The sequence below is a fragment of the Epinephelus moara genome, chromosome 7 (genome assembly GCF_006386435.1).
Source record: "Epinephelus moara isolate mb chromosome 7, YSFRI_EMoa_1.0, whole genome shotgun sequence".
Classification (NCBI taxonomy): domain Eukaryota; kingdom Metazoa; phylum Chordata; class Actinopteri; order Perciformes; family Serranidae; genus Epinephelus; species Epinephelus moara.
The window spans coordinates 4810079-4831433 of record NC_065512.1 but is presented as its reverse complement, the minus strand read 5'-3'; the positions used below and the strand labels follow the sequence as shown (position 1 = coordinate 4831433).

At 43.6% G+C, this 21355-nt stretch overlaps 1 protein-coding gene across 1 annotated transcript in view; it reads right to left on the bottom strand.

Annotated features, from left to right (window-relative positions):
• LOC126393136 (SH3 domain-binding protein 4) overlaps window positions 1-20232 on the bottom strand; it is a 64809-nt gene extending 44577 nt beyond the window's left edge. Inside the window, exon 1 of the mRNA XM_050049023.1 lies at window positions 20099-20232. The gene's annotated coding sequence lies outside the window, so the exon portion shown is untranslated. The remainder of the gene's footprint in view (window positions 1-20098) is intronic.
• Between the last annotated feature and the right edge of the window lie 1123 nt (window positions 20233-21355).

The window sequence follows — 21355 nt, the reverse complement described above, 5'->3', positions numbered from 1 at the left end:
AAGATGTTAAAAAGTGACACTTGCAAAGAAAAATGCAAGAAATTTAGTCCAGTCTTCAGCAGAAACTGATTTGTTTGATTGGTCTGTTTGTTTTTTCTTATGTCAGTCTCTCAATCTCAACCTTTCATATTTGCATGAACATACCTGTAAAAAAGACTAATTGTTCCTTTTACAGCTGTTGGCATTCAGACTTTATATCGACCAAAACAACTTCACAGTTGGAGCAAGAAGCAATAAAACCCTAAATTATTTACATAGAACATTTAACAGGCTCCAGATCGTCCAGTAAGCTCTGGTGCAGAGGTCTGTGCTGCAGACTGTAAGAAGATAATTTGGTCATATCTTTTGTTTGCTGGCCTTCTCTGCAGAGTAGTCTAACGGTACAGATCCGCTGTCAGCCCTGTTAAAGCTCAGCCGCCTCAGGCTGCCTGCTGCTCTGTCCTTCAAACTGTCTGCAGCAGCAGGAGGAGAGAGGCTCTGCTGTGTTGGCCGCTGCCTCAGACTGATAGGACTCTTCCAACGCAAACCAAAGCTATGAATATAAAATTATAATCATGTCTGCCCTTCTCCAACCTCTGCTCTCATTTCCTGTCTGGGCAGTGAGGTGGTCATTGTCAGCGGGCAGCGGGAGCAGCAGCGTGTTGACCCTGCTGAGGCACCATAAGCCGATTTCCACACTTGAATTCACTGCAGAAGCCGTGGGAGAACAGCCCGTCTTCAGAGAAAGGGAAAAAAAAATCACTCAGCCTTTCCTTCACAGTCCCCACAGAGGAAGTGCTCCATGAAGCTGTCAACCATCCCACTCCTTTTATTCAGCAGTTCACTTCCTGTGGGGTGGATGTCCCCCGGGAAAGGGCCGCTGCCAAGTGGTATTTTATTACAGATTCACGGGGAAAACACAAAGCAGCTTTGATCAGCTGATAGGACACAGCAGGTCCTCACCTTCTACTGAGAACACAGATCGAAGGTTCAGAAATCACGAGTCCTCACTATGGGCCTTGATAGTGAAATGTATTTTTAGTTTTTATGCTTTGAATATGATTCATAAAAGCTGGCAACAGACTTGTGAATGATCAAAACCTACAAACACCAGACACAACAACGTTTTCTTCCAACAATGCTTTTTAGACGTGACAGAAAGAAGCACTGACTCAACACTGATCTACAGTTAGACTATGGTTGGAGTTCTGTCATCAGTCTTGCTGTTTCCCTTTCTGAATGACAATTACAGACCACTGTCGTCTGCTGGTGTGAAGAGTTATTTCCTCTCACACATGCGCAGAACGCACATGCTAGTTGGCCGTTAGCTGTTGTCTTTGTGGCGTGTTCAAATGCAACTTTTTGGCTGAGACTCAGACAGCATGAGGCAACGCAACAGTCTACCTTTGTCGCCACGAGTTCTTTGAGGTCAGTTTGGTGTCGCTGGGTAATTAGACACAAGTTGCCAGCCACCGCAAAACAGGAGAAGAAGTGACCGAGACCAGCCACCAAGCTAAAACGTACCGTAACATTGTCAGGTTCATAAAGTTATTTTTAGTTTGACCGTGCTGACCACAGATAACAGCCCAACACTACCCCAAAACTGAATTCACCACACAAATTGGAATGAAGTGACAAAACATAAATAAAGGTACGTACACATGACATGAATCAAAGTATTAATCTGTGAACATGATTTCTGCCTGAATCGCGTCAGATTTTCATTAACAATAACACACTCTCACTCCCAACTGGTCACATATTGCCACTTCATCAGTGGACTTTCACGTCTTCATATGACACACTAGGTATCCTGGTGCGTCTGTTGTTGATGTTCTGGGACGCTGTGTCAATTTACGCCTGTTACGTGTAGTGTGTCTTCAAAATACACTTAGTTTTTACAGGAAATGAAGAGTTTCTGCTCGTTAGATGCAGACGGTCTTTTCCAAAATAAACTTACAACGTCCGTAAAACACCGCGTATTTATGTTAATTTCATCGTGCAACAAAGGCACGTGGGTTGGTTTAGAAAATAACCATCAACCATCTTGTTTCAAAAATCAGCCTTTAAACTTGACAGAAATAATGATATGACATTTATCGTGATAATTATCTATATCGACTGACAGGAAATTTGTTATCATGATGACATTTTTGGCCACATCACCCAGCCCTCAAGATGCCCCCGAAATTCTGCAAAGCATGCACACCCTCCTGTACCAGGACAGAAAACAACATCCATCACTTCCTGTTGTGAAGACGTTTGGGTCACGGATTGTGTCTTGAAGCTCCTGCTTACTCATCATGTTCAGCTTCTGCTGTTGCTTACATTAATAGGACAATATATTCTGTGTGTATCTGTACAGAGGAAACGACTGCAGAGGAAGATCATTAATGAGGCCCGGGCTATAAAACTGGTCACTGTACAAGGTCAAAGACAAAACAACGCTCATCCCGCAGCAATAAAAGCATCACGACAGCCCATATGACTGGCTCCGTATCACCCCTCGGAGCAGGCCCTGTCTCTGCTGTGAGTTTAAGGACGACTGCTCCTGAGCAGGAAGTGGCTGAGGAGGAAATGCCTTTGTGATGAGAGGCGGCCAAATCTCTGCTTGCTCTCCCTGCCTGCTACATTTCCTTCAAAGCACCGCCTTTGACGCATTGTTCTCATCTGCTCGCTCACAGTGCAGAAGGATGCTTGAGACTCAACATGAAGAGAAGAGATATCAGATTCCATTTTGTGTGGACACTGGCAAGACATCATCTCCACACAGGAAGTGATGACACTTAAAGAATAAAATGAAAACTGTCCTCCTAAAATGAGCTGATACTCCACTCTGAATGTTGCTCAGCAGTTCAGGCTGAGTTCAGGGAATGCTTTTGTTTCTTACCTGCTCTGTTCTCTCCTTAGAAAATTAATCAACTGCGTCAGAACTTTCAAAATGTAATTAAGTGAGCTTTCATTTTGGTTCTGCAGGCAGCGCGCATCAGGGAGAACACATTATTATGAACTATTTTAAACAGTTAAACAGAGACTGTGTAACTTCTGAAAGAGGAAATAAATTCTTCCTCTCACACAGCAGAAGTTAAATCTGTGAACAATCAAACCCACACTTGCTCAGTTCAATACCATTGTGGGTTTTGCTGCTACAGCTTTTCTTGGTCTGACCAGCAGCTCATGCGCCACTAGTTCACTGACTTTATGAGTCTTGACTTGTGCACTGCGAACCGTCTGTTCACTGCGACCCCCGCTCTCTACCACAATGAACAGGAGAACACAGAGACAGCACGGAACATTCTCATATTCACTAATGAAACAAGGATGACCTTCCCACTGTTGCTCGTGTTACAAGGTGATTAAAAGCCCAGAGCAGGACATTAAGGCTCGTCCAGGACAGGAGGATTTTTTGCAGGTTGAGTCGAAAAAAAAAAGACTTTCCCCAACAAGTTAACAGTCATTAAAAAAACCCACTGTATGTCTTCACCTTCTGTGCCACTCATTATTCCGCTATTTAGTTAAATGAACACACTCAGAATACTGATTTGAAACTAATGCAGTCTTCCCATATATATGCAGAGTAGGAACTGCTGCAATTAAAACATTTCACCTCACAAGAACAGCGGCAGCTTCAGGCTTTCGCAGCCTGGCCAAGTGCCAGGGAATCCACCAATACTCCTTTTCCACAGTCATGTGCTGGTTTGGTTTAGTTTGGCTCGGCCCATCAGCACAAGGCCGCAGGGATTTGCGTCTCCATTACAACAAGGCTACCCACTTGAAGGTGTGTCTTTAACTGATTGTTTTGAGTGATGACATTTAAAAACAGCTGTTTCCATCACTCAGCAGGTCAGGTAAAAGAAGTTCTTGTTTCTGCTTTTTCTCTTCCTCCCTGCTGTATTATTAGACCTGCCTTTATTGAAGAAAAGCCATTAACAAAGTTCCGCTAATTCAGTAATAACACATTTCATTTCCTATAAATTCTTCGCAGGAAATGTTCCCCCTTATTTTGTCATGTAAAAGCTTTCATTGTGAAGCAGCAAAATGAGGAAATGTTGAGTTTTCATCAGCAGTGTCTTAACATGACTCCTAAACACAGTTGAATAAAGCAGATATCTAAAGTACAAACAGGACGCAGGAGAGAAACTAAACTCCAAACCACAGAGATTCAGACAGAAGCTAGTACTAAGGGAGTACTGTGATCTGAACACAGAGACTTTTAAAAACACCTTTCTCTCTGGTCTCCTTCACAGAAAGGGGTGAGCTGAGTCTCGCAACACACAAGTTTGTGTCAGGGGAAGGAGGGGATTTGTCGGGGGTTTACTGATGTCGGCAAGACATCGCCGCTACCCACTTGGAGGCGGACAGCGCCTTTTTGACCCTGCTTCAGAGAAGGTCCATCTCTGGTGCAGTCTGGCATGTTGAAACTGACTACGTAAATGCAAATCGCCGCAACATGAGCCCTTTTTAAACAGGAATTGTGCCTTCTTCCTGTCGTCTGATGGTTAATGGCCTCTTTGTTTGCGAGGACAAGGAGGGCGCACAATTCCTTGTCTCCCCAGTTGCTCATCTTTACAGTGTCTGTCAGGTTTGCGTTTCCCTCTTGCTACTAGCTGCTCGCTAATTCCTGCTATCAAGTCATCAACAGCCCCTCCCGTTGCGGAAGGCCGCCTCGGTCTTTTTAAACCAAAAGGGTTCCGCCAATAGGTCTACCCTACGAGGCGGAAAACTGGGCACCTCGGATCAACTCGCCAATCCGGCTCTGTGTGTCTAAACGCTCGCAGCTTGCCGGAAAAACGGCCCAACATTCGCGGAGAATCTGGCAGTGTAAAAGGGGCTATGGTTTGACTCGGCATGGCCAAAAGTGACAATGGAAAAGGCTCACAAGAAAAACTAACATTACTGCAGCACATGAATCAAAAAGAGAAATTCGTCAGCAGCTGGAGAGACAAATGTCACTGGATTCATTAAAACAAAGAGGAAGAGGTAACATTCTGCCAACTCAATTTGTCTGAAAAGTAAGCGATGTTAGCAAGCTATCATTAGCAGCTGTATAATTCCCTCGGTAAAGATAACGTTAGCTAAGCATCATAGAGAACTGTGACCTGCAATCACTGAATCAGTCAGTTGATACCTTAAAGGTACCGAGCACCGACACCCTGCCCTACTGGTTGCTCACTATGTTGACACAGTTAAGATGCTTTCAACTGTTTGATCGTCTGAATTCTGCATTTTTTCAAACAAAATAAAAGTCAGCTATTTTCACTTCTTTCTCTGACGTATGTGCCTGGACACGTGAAAAGTAAATTTACTTCACCAAGTAAATTTAAACGTGCCTCAAAAGGTTCATGTCGAGCCCTAAAGCCTGTTAGGCTGAGGAGAAGACAATTTAAGTCTGATCATGTTTGATACACCAGTTTAATGATTTGGTGACATCAGACACTGAACTATAAATCAAACCCTGCACCATCTGTATCTACGACAGGACTCCGGTTGACACAAGCAGCTCAGTATAAAGCCAACTACATGTGCCGAGGAACATGTGGTTTCAGAGTGTAAAAAACAAGGATACATGCAGCGTATTCTGGCGAGGACACACTGAGCATAAACAGAACAGTGTTTGTTTCCAAGAAAACTCCACAGGGCATCTTTAAACAGCACTTTACATAATGCTGTGACAACAACACCATCCACAGCAGCACAATGTTTCTATAGACACACCTCGTATTATACAACACACATACTGTGGATCATGACAGCAGAAGGACGACTTAGCAAAACTGTGCTTTACAAACCAAGTGTTATTTTCTACAACACAGGTAATGTTTTTTATAAACAAAAGTGCTGCTGCAACATTTAGAGTTTAATATCTGTTTGTTTTGCGTTAATCTGCTTAAGATGTAGAGATGAAAACAAGCAAACTCTCGTTATCTCTTCTCTAACCACATATGGACTGAACAGAAGTCAAACTGATCCCAGCACAGCCTCACATTCAGAGCCATAAACACGCAGAGTCGCCTGGTTGTGTCTCCAGTGACGGAGGATTTAGGCGCTGGCGAGCACTGGCTCAGCGAACTCGCAGACCTTGAATTAGCTCCATCAGATAATGAGAGAAGCCCAGATGCTGTGTTCTCAGGCAGCAGCTCGGCCAGAGTCTCACACCGAGTCAACACGGCCGAGGCTTTAAGTGTTTGGAAACAAAGCTCCGATATCTCCAGGTGGAGACACGCTGCAGAGTATGTGCGCTCACTGCTGACATTTTCCCATTGACACATCTGGGAAAAAAGCCATTGATCAAAATCTTGTGCTGATACAACTTGTGCACAGCTTCATGCACACAGTGCGTAGCAGTGGGTGCAACTAGAACCAATATTAGAACAAGGGATGGACATTTCTTGTGATGTGTCTTGATGCTGTTGACTTTCTCAAAGAGTCTAAAGAAAGCGAGATAAGGCGAGTCAACAAAGCGTGGGAACCAGGGAAGCAAATCCAAAATGTGCTATTTCGTTCACAGCAGTTACTTCTTACTGAATAAATAACTCACCTGTGGAGACAGGTGCTCTGGAGGTTTCCGTCTCCGTCTCCACCTCTGCATGTCCCCTTTTAATTTATTCATGACATTCACTCAAACATCAGAGTCATGCAAGACGAAATACAAGCAACAACAGGAAGACTGAGTTGTAGTTTCCTCCTGAGTGAAAATTGCATCTCACATGGCGCCGACGTTTTTAATCCGTCATCTGACTGATTTGCCTACGAGTCTCCAGATGTGGTGGAAATGCAAACAGCCATGAGATGTGGGGTTTCACCTCATCAGTGCTGTTTCCTGGAACGTTTTGATTAAAACAAAGATAATTATATAAAAGAAGCTAACACCAGCCAATATTTGTCTTTTTTGCTTTTGAGTTAAAGTCGATCGACCAATCTATTACTTGTACAGTCAGCACTATTTTTAAAGTGTCTGTACACAGAACGCTGAACACTAGGTCACAGAGTGTGGTAGAACATTAGGGACAATGTTCCTAACAATATCCAGCAACTACTGAATTGTCTCTTGCAATAACTGTCCCTCCTCTGAGCGCCACGTCTTTGTGATGGACGGGTGGAAAGCCCTGGGGGAAGCCATCCTCTGCAAATGGAAATCCACAAAATCAGCCTGAAAAATGAAGGAAATCTGAAACAACTGCGTGACAGTCTGTGAGCACAGCCGTGTTTTTGTCGGACCCTTGTCGGAGCTGGCTGATGCTACGCTATGATCGTCTACATTCGAGGCGCAGGACTTAGCGAAGGATTCATTTTTTAATCACTGTTGTCCATCAGTGTCTAGTCCATGGTACACCAATGATTAACAGACCTTGTTCTCTAAGAAGACTCCTGCTTCTTTCACCCAATATCACCAACAGGACTCACTTTTGCTTACACATGAGAGACTGTGGCTACATCTGGCTTCATCAACTAGACATGCATCCCGCTGACCTGGAGCTCTGAGTCGACGTATGTGCCTCCTAATTAAAGCTTGGGTAAAAAGCTGTGAACTGGACTTTATTGCAGGTGGTAAAGTTAACATTTATGTGGACAATAAGTCACACAGTGAGGAGATTTGTGCCTAATTGAGTAAGTATTTTCAGTTAGTTTCTTTTTTTCAGAGCAGTGCAGCCGCCTCCTTAAACTTTGTCTTATCTAGAAAGTCCTGAATGGTTCTGAATAATGTAATGCACAGCAGACCACAGGGCACAAAGGTTTGATTGCAGGTTTGTCCTTGTAATATTACAACTTTTTCTCAAAAATATTTCACCTTTCTTCTCGAAATCTCAGAGTGCACAGATGTGCTGGATTTGTTTTGAACTTGCAGAAAGTTTTGAACATGAGCAGAAATCCTGCTAAAACACGTGACTTATTAAACCCCGGGTGGTTATGAATTATTTAAATTAAATTAAATTATCATTGAGGTGAATAGGTGCCACATGCACATTTAAAGAGATTAATACCCCAAAGACATTAAGGAAGACTGAGGAGTAGATTACGCCTGCAGGTGTATTGACTCAGCAGAAAAGTTGATCTAAAGGAGAATAAATATTTGAAGCAAAGCAATGCAGAACACCTGAGAGTCTTACTGCAGTATATTCCATTATATATTGAATTGAATTTGTGTTTTCCTTTACATAAATAAAAACATTTCCACCATAAACTGGTGCACTATAACCAGAGAGCAGGAAATTTAGTGTTTGACGCTCGAAATTTCCAGAAGAAGGACCTCCTGCTTCATACGTATCTCACCCATGTTGGAATGAACCCTGCGCCCTCGGCTGTTCAGCGCAGGCTATGAAATAAATGGGTTAAAAAAACAAACCCTGCGAACCCTGTGTGATGTGCCAGCCTCGGTGAGAGGACGAATCATATCCCTGCTCCTTTTTAGAAACCACGTTCATTATTTCTCACTCCTCTGACCGTCAGAGCTGTCAGGAGTCTGCAGCCGACACTTCTGACACCCTGAGGTCCACACAGCCCGAGGACTAATTGTCTGATCTGAGATAAACCCACAGACTCGTAGACTTAGAATTTTAAATGCTGTTTTTTATATTTCATGAGACGCACAGTCTGTTTGTTGACTTACAAACTCTCCTCAGAGTGCTCTGCTGCTGGCTGGAGGCAATAAACTGCATGCTAAAACACTGGGGCTGCAAACACCTCTGGCTCTGTCAGTCAGAGGGAACATTTGCTAAAGTACATATTTACAGATGTTTACGAGACATTCTGCACGCAGACAGCAGTTCAATTGGTTTGTTTTCTGCGTCTGCCACCAGAAATGTATTGTGAGTAGACTCCGTCAGTGCTGCAGCAGCTGCAGCCATCATTCATCCCTTTACTTGACGATATAAACATAGCAAGGTGGAATGGCTGCGGGGATAAAGCGGGGAGGAATGTAAGGAATGCCGAGCTCCGAATGAAATCATGTATTATTCATGTGAAGAAGGAGCAAGGAAGGAAAACGCATCATTCTTGTGACGACAAAGAGGAGGTTAGAGAGCATGTTAAACTGTCACTCTGGGCTTTTATCAGCAAATTCATTGGGCTGCTTTTCGTTGTTGCCAGTCTTGTCACGAACCAGAAAACAATGACATTACACTGCCACCTCTATCCCCCCACCCCATCACCCATCACACACACACACACTTCACTCCCTTTGCTTTCCTCAACATGGCTAGTCACGCCAGCAGACAACAGAGCTGATGGACGAGTGAAACTTTGCTGTTCTTTACCAGGATTGTGACGTGCGTCCTGAAGGAAGGGCCAAAGCTCCACAGAGCTTTTCTCCTAAAAAGGATGTTATCTCTAACTATCTAGCCAACTCCGCAGATATCCATATAAATAAGCGACAGAAAACTGGCTGCAAAACATCGACAACTGTAGATGAGATGGACTCAGCTGTACAGACTGTTATAAGTAACCATTCCAGAGCTTGAAACAATACGTGCGTGTGCATGGTAGTGCCCGTAAAATTTGTTTCTTAGGTCTACATGCACCAGTGCACCTTACTTTTCAGGGCTGCAAACTCCACGTCCATCTTCTCATGCAGTTTATAACTTTAGTAATTTATAACTAATAGCATCACAGCATGAGAAGAGGTCGCTGAGCAGACAAGACAGAGCAGCACAGTTCAACAGCAGCACTGTAAAACACTTCCGTCAAGCCACCCACTGCTTGGATTTTGATGTACGTCTATCTGTGCCTGCAGCGCCCAATAAGGACAAAGGACGACTCACATTTTAGCAATCGTTTCTCACATTTTAGACACCAAACTAGAATCACTGCCTCGCAGTTGTATGCCTCTGTGAATCAGACTCATGTGTAGCCATGACAGTGAACAATGCTTCAAATATAGATGTTGCTGCAAAGAAGCTTCATATTACAACACATGGACGCTTCACACACACCTTCAATCCAGCAGCACAAAACAGTGAAAGTGAAACACTAGCCCCTTTCACACTGCCAGATTTTCCACAAATGTTGGGCCGTTTTGCCGGCAAGCTGCGAGCGTTTAGACACACAGAGCCGGATTGGCGAGTTGATCCGAGGTACCCAATTTTCCGCATCGTTGGGTAGACATATTGGCAGAATCCTTTTAGTATAAAAAGGCCAAGGCGGCCTTCTGCAACGGGAGGGGCTGTTGATGACTTGTGGGAGGAGCTGTTGATGACGCCGCATGTGCGAGCCACTGGTGGTGGATAAACTGGAAACAGCTGATAGCAGGAATTAGCGAACAGCTAGTAGCAAGAGGGAAACACAAACCTGACAGACACTGTAAAGATGAGCAACTGGGGAGACAAGGAATTGCACACCCTCCTTGTCCTCGCAAACGAAGAGGCCATTAACCGTCAGATGACGGGGACGGTGAAGGACGGGCCGACTTACGAGAGAATCACTGAAGGACTGACCAGCCGCGGCCACGTCACTGTTTACGTCACACGCTGAGCTACACGTTTTGTTACTTGCTATACTGCCAATGCTGAAAAAAGACTGATTGGGCTTTCCTGCAAATTTGCACAATTCCTATCTAAAAAGGGCATGTGAAAACGCTCTACCATTCAGTCACAGCGGGGGAGGGACAAATACCACAAAGACAAACCATCACATCTTAGCAGTACAAGCACTGAATAACAACAACAATGGAGTAGAAATCTGTATATATAGGCCTATATTATGTTTCCTCTCATGACCCACACAGACCAGCAGGTCCGTCCTTTCTTCCTGCCTGCTTCAGCATTCCCCTCGTCCAATGCAAGTTCTCCACCTTGTGCCAACGTGTTTACGTCCACGGATTTTCTGCATCACAGCAACCACACTCAATCAAAGCGTCTGAGATGAAAAAAAACAATGTTCCGCCTCCCAAGCAATCTCAAAGCTCCTAGCTGGGCGTATCCCGAGGAGCACCTGTCGCTTTCAGCCAAGAAAAGATGCTCTGGTGGATGTGGAACGTTGGTGCAGGTTAAAAAGAAAAAAGTTAGGTGCACCATTGAATATACATTTTCAAGCCTTGTAACAAGTCTTAAATTGGTGCATTTCTTTGATTGTAAAACCTGTTAAACAAACTGCTCCTCAGCAAAGCACCCTCCCTGCTTCTGTGTCCACTGAAAAAGACACTAGTGGGACAAATATGAAAAGTCAGGAATCACCAAAGGAGTTGTTGCAATAAAGTTGTTCTTAAGACTGTAAGTGTCGCTGCAGTTTGACCCATATTTCATGCACCCTGCAGACATATAAAGTTGTGCCAGAAACCACAAACTCTACTCTGGACCAAACCGACAGACTGACTGACACAGCGTGCTAATATGCTGAATATAAACACAGGGAGCGTAATTCCCCTTTTCAGCAGTCATGAGCTGGCTTGGTTTGGTTTGGGCCGTTAGCACAGCACAGCAGGGATTTTCATTTCCATTACAACAGGGCTACCAACTAGGAGGTGTGTCTTTAACTGACAATGGTTTGTCTTGAGTGATGACTTTAAAAGTCCCTTGTTATTTTTTGCTGCGTGTGTTTTTCCATCACACAGCAGGGCAGGTAAAAGAAGTTTACCTGTTAGAGGTGATCTGTTTGTCTGCAGCACTGAGGCTGTTTCTGATTTTACTCTTGTTCTGGGGTACCATTAGACTTGCCTTTATTGAAGAAAAGCCACTAACAATTTAAATTCTTCACAATGAAAAACTTTTACTGTGAAGCAGCAAAACAAGGAAATGTTGAGTCTTCAAGCAGCAACTTCACACAACTTCTAATACAGCTCAGAGCGAACATGAAACAGTAAAATAAAGCAGATATCTAAAGTACAAACAGGACGCAGGAGAGAAACTAAACTCCAAACCACAGAGATTCAGTTAGAAGCTACAGACGTACTGAGAGCTGAACACACAGAGACTTTTAAAAACACCTTTCTCTCTGGTCTCCTGCAGAGAAAGGTGAGGAGAGTCTCGCACAACACGCAGCTTGTTTGAGGAGGGTCATCAGGGTTTGGCTGCAGTCAGCGAGACATCACCGCTACCCACCTGAGGGTGTCCGACCTGGCTTTTGGACCTACTCTGGAAAAGGTCCATCTCTGGCACAGCTCGGCATGGCAGAGCACGTCTTAAATGATAACAGCAACACAAATCGGTGCAACATGGCTTGACTCAGCGCGGGCAAAAGTGACAGTGGAAAAGGCCCATAACACTGATTGCCATCACAGCTCAAAAGCTCAAAGGCTGGATGCAAATCAATCTAATATAAGTGTACTTCCTCTCTGATAACAGATAGAAATGATGATGAGGGAACAGTGAACTCACTCTGCGCTCCAGCTGATGCTGAGCATGAAGGAACGGGGCGGTGGGGGTTGTTGAGGGAAGACCGAGCAACAGGATGACTCACGCCTGATATAATGGCTGGCTTCAGTCTCTGACAAGCAAAGATGACAAGGGTGGCCCTGGGCTGGGGTTGGGACGGGGGATGAGGGGGGAGTGCAGGGTGGTACCAGCTGCCTATCTGATGCCAACTACAGCCGTGCCCTCCCGGTCATGACTCGTGCTGTAATCAGCTGGAACGGAGCTTCAGCGACACCAGAAGACGCACGTTCACCCCTGGAGGGCAGAGGGGGGGCTTATCTGGGATCACATGCATTCATTCAAACAATGAAGTCTATTCAAGTCCAGCTGTAACCCAACATCAGGTCCTCAAACACACAGAGATGAAGTAGGTTTTACTCAGAATGTGGTGAAACATCTAGAAACCACTTTCAACGGTCAGACTCATGAACTGAAGTCAAATCCTAAGTAATTCCTCACTGACCTGCCGTTACAGTTGCTTCATGCTCCAGTTACTCAAATCTGCAATCAACAATGATGCTGCTGTCTGTGTATTTAGTGAGTGCTTGTTAGAAATGTCTGACAGGGAGGAGTGAATCTGGACTGAGAAGGAAAACAATCTGCCAAAAGAAAACTAAAATGATCTCAGAGTATCATTCAGTGTGAAGCAACACATACTGCAAGAAATGATGAAACAAGATAAGATCTTCACACTTACTCTATATTAATCAAGACAGCTGCTGTTGAAAGTCATGTTTTCTTATTTTTGTTGCTAAGGATGAGCAATGAGAAACTCCCAACTGGTGGGTCACAGTCCAAAAGAGGGTCGCGGGTTCATCCTGAATTGGACCACAAGTGATTCAGTATAAAGTTTCCAAAAATATACACATCATTTTCAAGTACAGTGAATTTTTGGCTCAGAAATTTTATTTTGAAGTGCCATTTCCTGCTGTAGAGTGAGTCACTAACAGACAGCTACTAAACAGTGTGTCCAAACACAAGTATGAGCCTGAGTATATGAAATTGCGTGGACCTTGAACTAATGACTAAGAAGAAATCTGGACCCTGTGGCTGGACCACTGATGTAAACTGTCTTAGAGTCTACAAGCTGGGTAGACAGTTTTATTTCGGTGTCATTGAGCAAAAATCCCGTCATAAACTTTGAGCATATTGTAATTCAAGTGGTCTCAAGGAAAACTAAACTCCTGCACCTCCTCTTGGCTCCGGTTTCAGTCTTTAAAAAATCAAACCTGTGACAGAGGGTTTGCTCAATCTCGGGTCATTTCAGAGAGACAATGTTTCTATTGGCTGATCTACAAATGCAGATAAGCGTGCACGTCCTATCAGATGGTGAAAGCCTGATTCAGTGGTGGGGAATTCTGCAGGGAAAGTTGTTATCCTAGCATTGGCAACAACTGCCTGCACCGCAAAGCATTCGGGTTGCTTCGTGGCCTTCAGACTCTGCTTTTGGTCAGTCCGTCTGAGAGAGAGTCTGACAATATGTGAAATAAAACGTGTCAATATCGGCAAAGTGTTAAGAGATGGAGAGAAAATATTGCTAATGTTTAGCATTCTGCTAACTGAATTCAAAGATTCATTGCTGTGGCTTCAAGTTCACGTTTAAGTAGCTGATGTTAGCTAGAGCCTCCAATCACAGCGTGTCCTCCGCTTCACTCCCCGCCACTAAAGACCATCTCGCCAAGAGGAGAGCGAGCAGGAACTCCGGAGACCCCTAGTCAGTGGCTGCAGCAATCTGAATCCAGCCAGCGCAAACTCCAGCTCAGACAAACAAGACAGTCTCGACTCCCCATTGGATCAGCAAACTTTCTGTTGCTGCTGTGACACAGGTTAGACCCAACACCCTGCACTGAGGGGGGCTTGCGCTGGCCGAATTCAGCCAAATGAAGGTCTGTCTCCCGTGCTGCTGCCCACTCTCCTCCTCAGAGAAACAGTCCACGGCTGTGGGAAGCGAGGCCCGGGAACTGTGGGGCTAGCAGCTAATTCTTGTCTCATTTGTGATCTGATAAACAGAGAGAAGGAGCAGGTTAAAGAGGGACTGAGAGAATGAGCTGCAGGCAACTCTACAATGAAATAAGATTGAAGATTAAACACTGGGTTACTGTAATAAGTGCGTGCACATGTCTGTGGTCATCTGGTGGGAGGGGCTTAAGACAGAGAGCAGCAGGAGGAGCGTGTATGTCTGCCTACTTTACCTTTAAAGGGAATTTCTTCAACACACAACTTTTGGAGATGTTCCCCATTTCTCTTATTGACAACAGGTCCCATGAACACACTAAAACCAAAAGTAATATATCTTCTTCCTCTGTGCCACAGAGCTCCATTACTGTCCAAAAACAGTCTGCAGATACTTTAGTACTCACCTAACGTATAGCCGACAACAGCTAGAGGACTAAAACAATATGATACACCATCCTTTAATCAATCTAGGCCATCACTGAGCCTGTTGAGTCTCTGGTGCCATTAATTATTGCAAGCTACATTATTTAATTCATATATGAAACATGAGAGGCCTCATAATCTAACCACTGCTAATGTAATTGTTTTTTAATTCAAATATAAATGAGTCATTAGATATAACAACCGTGATACGCCTACATTAGGGTTTATCTTTACATTTCTCATTATATCCTCCTCCATAACAGTGTTCAGACGCACATCAGCTTTTTGCATGTGAACACACAGACTGAGTGAGTCACGGTCACACTGTCGGCTGCAGCTTTCTGGAAATGAGCACATATTTCACTGAGTGCTGGAGCAGAGAGAGACACTTCTAAATCAAACAGACGGTATTCATGTATCATTCAATATGGAAATTATATCAAGACTCGATGACAGTGTGTGGTTACCAGTTAAATCAAATCTACCAGGAACTGATGGCTGTTGTTGAGCATGCTGGGAAATCACCCAGTTTATTTTCCATGTTGTTTGTGCCGCAGCAGAAAATATCACATCCTCTTTTCATATTTAACTGAATAAACTGTCTGACATATCTGAAGGATAATGTGAGTTTTGACGAGTTTAATGCAAATCACACATTCTTCAGTCTCCATTATCATGTTTTATTGTATTTTTTTCAAATGTGCCTTTTTGTCAGAAAAACCGTTGATTGAAATGACTTCAGTGCAATAAAAAATCAACTTGCAGACAGCTGACACTCGCCTGAGATGACACACATCACAGACTTTGTCACTGTCACGTCTACATCATCAGATCAATTCAGTGTTTCCCACAAAATTAGATGTGGAGGTAGCTGATGGTGGCAGGGTGGGGGGTCCCCTTTAAATCGGGAGGTTTTTGTGGGTCCGTGAACGCAGCACGTAAATCTTAAAGGGATAGTGCACCCAAAAAATTCAGCCATTATCTACTCACCCATATGCCGAGGGAGGCTCAGGTGAAGTTTTAGAGTCCCCACATCCCTTGCGGAGATCCAAGGGGAGAGGAGGTGGCAACACAACTCCACCTAATGGAGGCTGACGGCGCCCCAGATTCAAACGTCCAAAAACACATAATTGAAACCACAAAATATCTCCATACTGCTCGTCCGTAGTGATCCAAGTGAACCTCACTGTAGCCTGTAGCTCTAACTGCCTCTCTGTGTACGGCACTCATGTGTGCACGCTTGCACACGAGACCAGCGAAAGCACGTGAACACACATGGAGGCGGTGCCCATGTCTCACGGTCTCGCGCAAGCGCACACACGTGAGCGCGGTGCACAGAGAGGCAGTCAGAGCTACAGGCTACAATGAGGCTAAAAACAGAGTTCAAATGACGTTTTTCCAAACAACTTTTTATGTCGGGGCTTCAGGACACTTGGATCACTACGGACGAGCAGTATGGAGATATTTTGTGGTTTCAATTATGTGTTTTTGGACGTTTGAATCTGGGGCGCCGTCAGCCTCCATTAGGTGGAGTTGTGTTGCTACCTCCTCTCCCCTTGGATCTCTGCAAGTGATGTGAGGACTCTAAAACTTCACCTGAGCCTCCCTCGGCATATGGGTGAGTAGATAATGGCTGAATTTTCATTTTTGGGTGCACTATCCCTTTAATGAGGTCAGTTTTTCCTCTCAGCAGCAGCTTGTGGAGTTTTGAGTTGCAGGGTGGATAATTGATCAGTCGATCTGATCAGAGCTGATCAGACCAGATTGATGGATGAGAGGCAAACTTAAAGACCCAGTGCAATGAAGTGTGTGGAGAAATGAATAACTGAACGGTATAGTGAACAGTCCAGCTCCTTAACAAAATAAAAATATATTAATGTGCGGCAGCAGATGTGCTAATCGTGGTGGACTGCCACAAATAATTTAATGTATGGGAAACCCTGCATTTCGTGACGTAGCACACATCAGACTTCAAGGAAATTTCTTTACCTGGTTCCTTAATCTTAATTTCTTTTGTCCATACTTCAAAAGTTTTCGATGAATTCAGACACTAAACACAAATATCTGAACCAACTTTCATGTTCAGTCTGGACCAAACATGACCAACATTTCCATCCCAAGATCCAAGCCCCACAAACATGACCTCAGTACTGTGTAGAACTGAAGATGCTCTCTCATGAAAGGAAGTCAGACTCCAACAAAGCAGGAAGTGTGGCAAGTCCAGCTATCACACAGGTTGTAAACAAACTCCCAGTTCAGCATTTCATCTAAAACCACATCATTTAGAGGTGAAACCAAACTGCCCACACCTAAATGTGCATAAATAGCCCCCACTGCAGAGGAAAAGTGTGAGCACAGAATTACACCAAATCCAGTGGGTCAAAGTTGAAGCAGGAAGTCTGTGTTTACAACAGACAGCTTACATAAGAACTTTAGCATCTGCCTTACAAGTAATTTGGTTAAGATGACTGGTTTGAGTCCAGTTTAAAACCACATCATCTGAAAACTTGTCATATGGATCCTCACGTCTCAGCGCCAGAGTTGGTTTGTAACTCATTATCATGATATAAATGATGTTCAAAGCTACAATATGACTCAGGATTGTTACAGCGAAACACTCACACATTTTCCTTTAAAGAGCGGCTTAAAAGTGCAAACTTTAAGCAAAGGAGCAAACCCAGCATGCTGCTGTCAGATATTGACTAAACCACTTAAGGTGCTATGTGTGGAGAGCAGCAGGGCGGCTCAGAGGAGAAGAAGAAAAAGTCAGAAGGCTCGGCCTCAGCATGTTAACAGCTCTTCTCTCCTCTACTGCCAGGAAACATACGGGTGAGGGATTAGGAGAAAGGAGACATATATGCTCAGTTTCCATTTCACACTCATGATATTGCAAATTTATTTTAGGATGATTTTCAGTGGCTTCAATCAAAGGAATACTGTGACATTTTTGTAAGATACTTATTTGCTTTCTTGCAAAGATTAACATCACTCTCATATTCATAGTTCAATATGAAGCTTCAGTCAGCAGCTGCTTAGTTTAGCTTAGCATAAAGACTGGAAACAGGAGGACACAGCTAGCCTGGCTCTGTCCAAAGGTAAGACAATCATCTAAAGCTCAACGACTAACATGCTGCATCTCATTCTTTATCTAATACAAATATCAAAGTGTAAAATTAACAGTTTTCCATGTTACAGGTGGTTGTGTTATGTGTGGGACTGGGACTATCTCTCAGTCAAGCTGCAGTGAGTTCCTGGAGTCTAGTTGTCGTATTGACGTTGCCAGGCAACCAGCAACTCTGTGAAGTCGCTGCTCTCTGCAAAGAAGTAGTCCCCCAGACTGGTCCTTTAACTCTCACTAACCATTAATTAAACTGATTATAAAGACACTAATACATTATTAGGGACTGTTCTTTATTTATCAGAGGAGGGGGTGTAACTTTAGGATTTGTTTTGTGGGTTTTTTTGGACCCTCGAAAAAAATGGCGGAAATTGCACAACCCTCCGTCCACCATAAATTTGTTATTAGATTTGATTTTTAAAACGTACCCTTTAATGTTTTAAAGTTAAAAGCATGGTCATGTTTTTTTTTTCAGACTTGAGCATTACGGCGCACGATGTGTCCAGGGTCCGTCCGAAATGTGAAAATCCAATGATAAAATCTGTTTTCACAGTTTCTGTACAGTTTTTGTATTTTGGCGTAGGGCAGGGGCACACTGACGATATTAGCTCTGTATGTCTTTTTCTCTTCTAATTTTTACTATAACTGCAATAAACTGTATTTATTATGTATTTAGATTTTAACCACTTTAATCTACCTATAACTCTTTCTTTGATGCTGTTGTGATGCATGTCTTTTCCTCATGTAAAGCTCCTTGAGTTGCTTCTGTGTTTAAGGTGCCAAACAAATTAAGATTCCTTACCTTAAGTCAACTTCAAAATATTTCTGCATATCTTATTTCCATTTTTTTTAAATAGTATTTTACATTGACATTTACTGTTAATTTCCATCTTTGACTGTTGACTTTCAGCAACTGTAAAATATAATACCTCAGTATATATTGTTGCCACAGCTTTTTAATAGCCCAGCTGAAGGGACTTTTGACCAATAAATATATATATATATATATATATATATCTATATATATTACTGTCTTGTTAATGTATAAGAACCTCAAACCCATATTTGTTGGAGATATGAGCCAAAATTTAGCATTTTACAATTTTAATTAGCACGGTGCCACATAATTGTTTCAATTATCCACTTATCTGCAGATAATGTTCATGATTAATTAATTAAACGGTCCATAATGTGACAGAAAACTGTGAAAATGATGTTTCCAACTGCCTTGTGTGACATCTTCAAATGTCTGAAAACTTAAAAAAAAAAAAAGATATTCATGTACTGTCATAGAAGAGTCATAAAAGTAGCAAATATTTTGAAAAGCTGAACCCAGAGTTTGATTTTGCTTATTTATTTATGTTTTTGTTTTGTATTTTTGTTTATTTGTTTTGTGTTGTTTTGCTTTTTTCTCAATCAATCAGATATCAAAGTTGTTGCCTAATATTTTTCCGTTAATTGACTCAGTCAGATAAATAATCGCAGCTCTAACCTCCATCCCTCCTCATCATCATCTTCCTCTCTGTGTTTATTTTTGGCTCCACAGTTCAGACTCAGACGGCTCGTGCAATGTGAAACCTCTGTGATCCGGGTTTCCTGCAAACACGTACTGTGAAGATGATGAAGATGATGAAGATGATGACGCCAAATCTTCACTAGAAATCAGAGGAGGTGTATTTGATGCTATGGCAACTGGTGTCCCCAACTCCAGCCACAGACAGAGACACAGAGACGGACAGACAGAGCACCGTGTTCATTATAAACAGCTGCACAGAGACTTAACGGACCGCCAGCTTATGACACAGTATGTGACATGTATCATCACAGCTTTAGTTTCTCTCAGGCTGCTTTTAAACTTGAAACGACGGCGTTATGAAGACAAACGCTGCAACGAGCCGTTACAGTAGTTTCACAGCAGGTACGGTTCAGTTCCACCCACAGACAGAAAGAAAGGCTTCAAACGGTCCAACTCGCACCGAGACGGAAAAACAAGACGTGGAGCTTCACCGTTAAACTCTGGGTGTTTACAGAACTTGGAAAGACTGCAAAGAATCCAAAGCAGACCAGTTTGATGTCGATTAATCGTCGTTTTCCCCCAAATCTGCTCCACTCCAGCTGAGTCCCCACAGTGAAAAGTTCCTTCTGTGCGCCAGGATGAAGCTCCGTCGCTCCCAGGTGGAGCCGTTCAAACATGTTCTCACACTTTCACATTATGAGGAAGAAATGCGTTTTGAACAGACACAGAGGGAGATGAAGAGGAGGAGACATGTCAGCTTACCTGGCACAGAAGAAGTCTTGTTTTGTCCCATGAAGAAGGCGATAACAGCCGAGCAGGCGCAGTTTCCGTCGAGCTCTCCCGGTGGTGCTGGATGTGTGTGTGCGGATCCACCGTGGGCTCCTGGAGGAAAGCAGCACAGCTCCGGCTGATGTCACCGGGACAGGGAGGGGCCTCACCGGGACACATGATGTCACTTCACTGGTTCAAATGGCTCTGACTCCACACGCAGATTTACAGTACACAGACAGGAACAGTTATTTTATTATCAGAGACTGGTAATGGTGAAGGGTTTGTGGAGAGAGACCCTCAGACACGGAAACAGCTCCCACACAACACTACAGCAAGGACACTAGATGTGTGCAGAAGGAGCAACACAGTGGTGGAAAGCAGAGGTGGGACCAAGTCACCAAAGTGTTAGCAAGTCACAAGTAAGTCTCAAGTCATTGCTCTCGAGTCCAAAGTCTTAAACTTTGAGTTTTGAGTCCTGAGCAAGTCATAATAAGCTCTTTGTCAAATGTACTGTCATTTTAACAATCATGGATGCAGGGGCGTAAATACAGACAGTGGAGGCAGTGCGATGGCACCGGGAACCCTGGGGTGGGGGGGTTGAGGATAGAGCTGGCCCTTGCAAGTGATTCAGACTGCAACCTTGGAAATAAACCTATAAAAAAAGAATATTATTGATTTAAAAACAGCGTCATTTGCTGTATAGACCCTCAAAAAGGCAAAGCCATCATGGTTTCCTTTTTTATTAAATCTAAATAGTAGCTATCTAAAACAAAATGATGTGCTTTTTTGATATAAGCTACAAAATCTTAACTTGGAAATCCAGATCCACGTGCCTAGCAAATTCGAATTTGCTAGGCACGGGGATCTGGCCCCGACGAGCAGAGCCCAGTGAATTGCATATCGGACCAATCAGATCAGTCTATCTGACAGAGGCGGGCTCTGGGCAGGCGTAACATGATGAAGACAGCCAAGATGGCAGCTGCCGAAGGACCATATCCATTCAATTTAGCTTTGGAAGAAACGTTAAGCCAGCTACACTTATCTTTTTCCTTGAGAGAGGAACAGAAGACTGCCCTAGAAGCCTTCGCTTCCAGGAGGGACGTTTTTGCTGTTTTGCCAACGGGATACGGCAAAAGCATAATATATCAGTTAGCCCCACTGGTCGGCAAACCAACGGGCTTAGTGCAATGAATACCTCACCTTGTTTTTTGCTCTGATTGGCTATCGGGCCAGACTCAAAATCTTTCT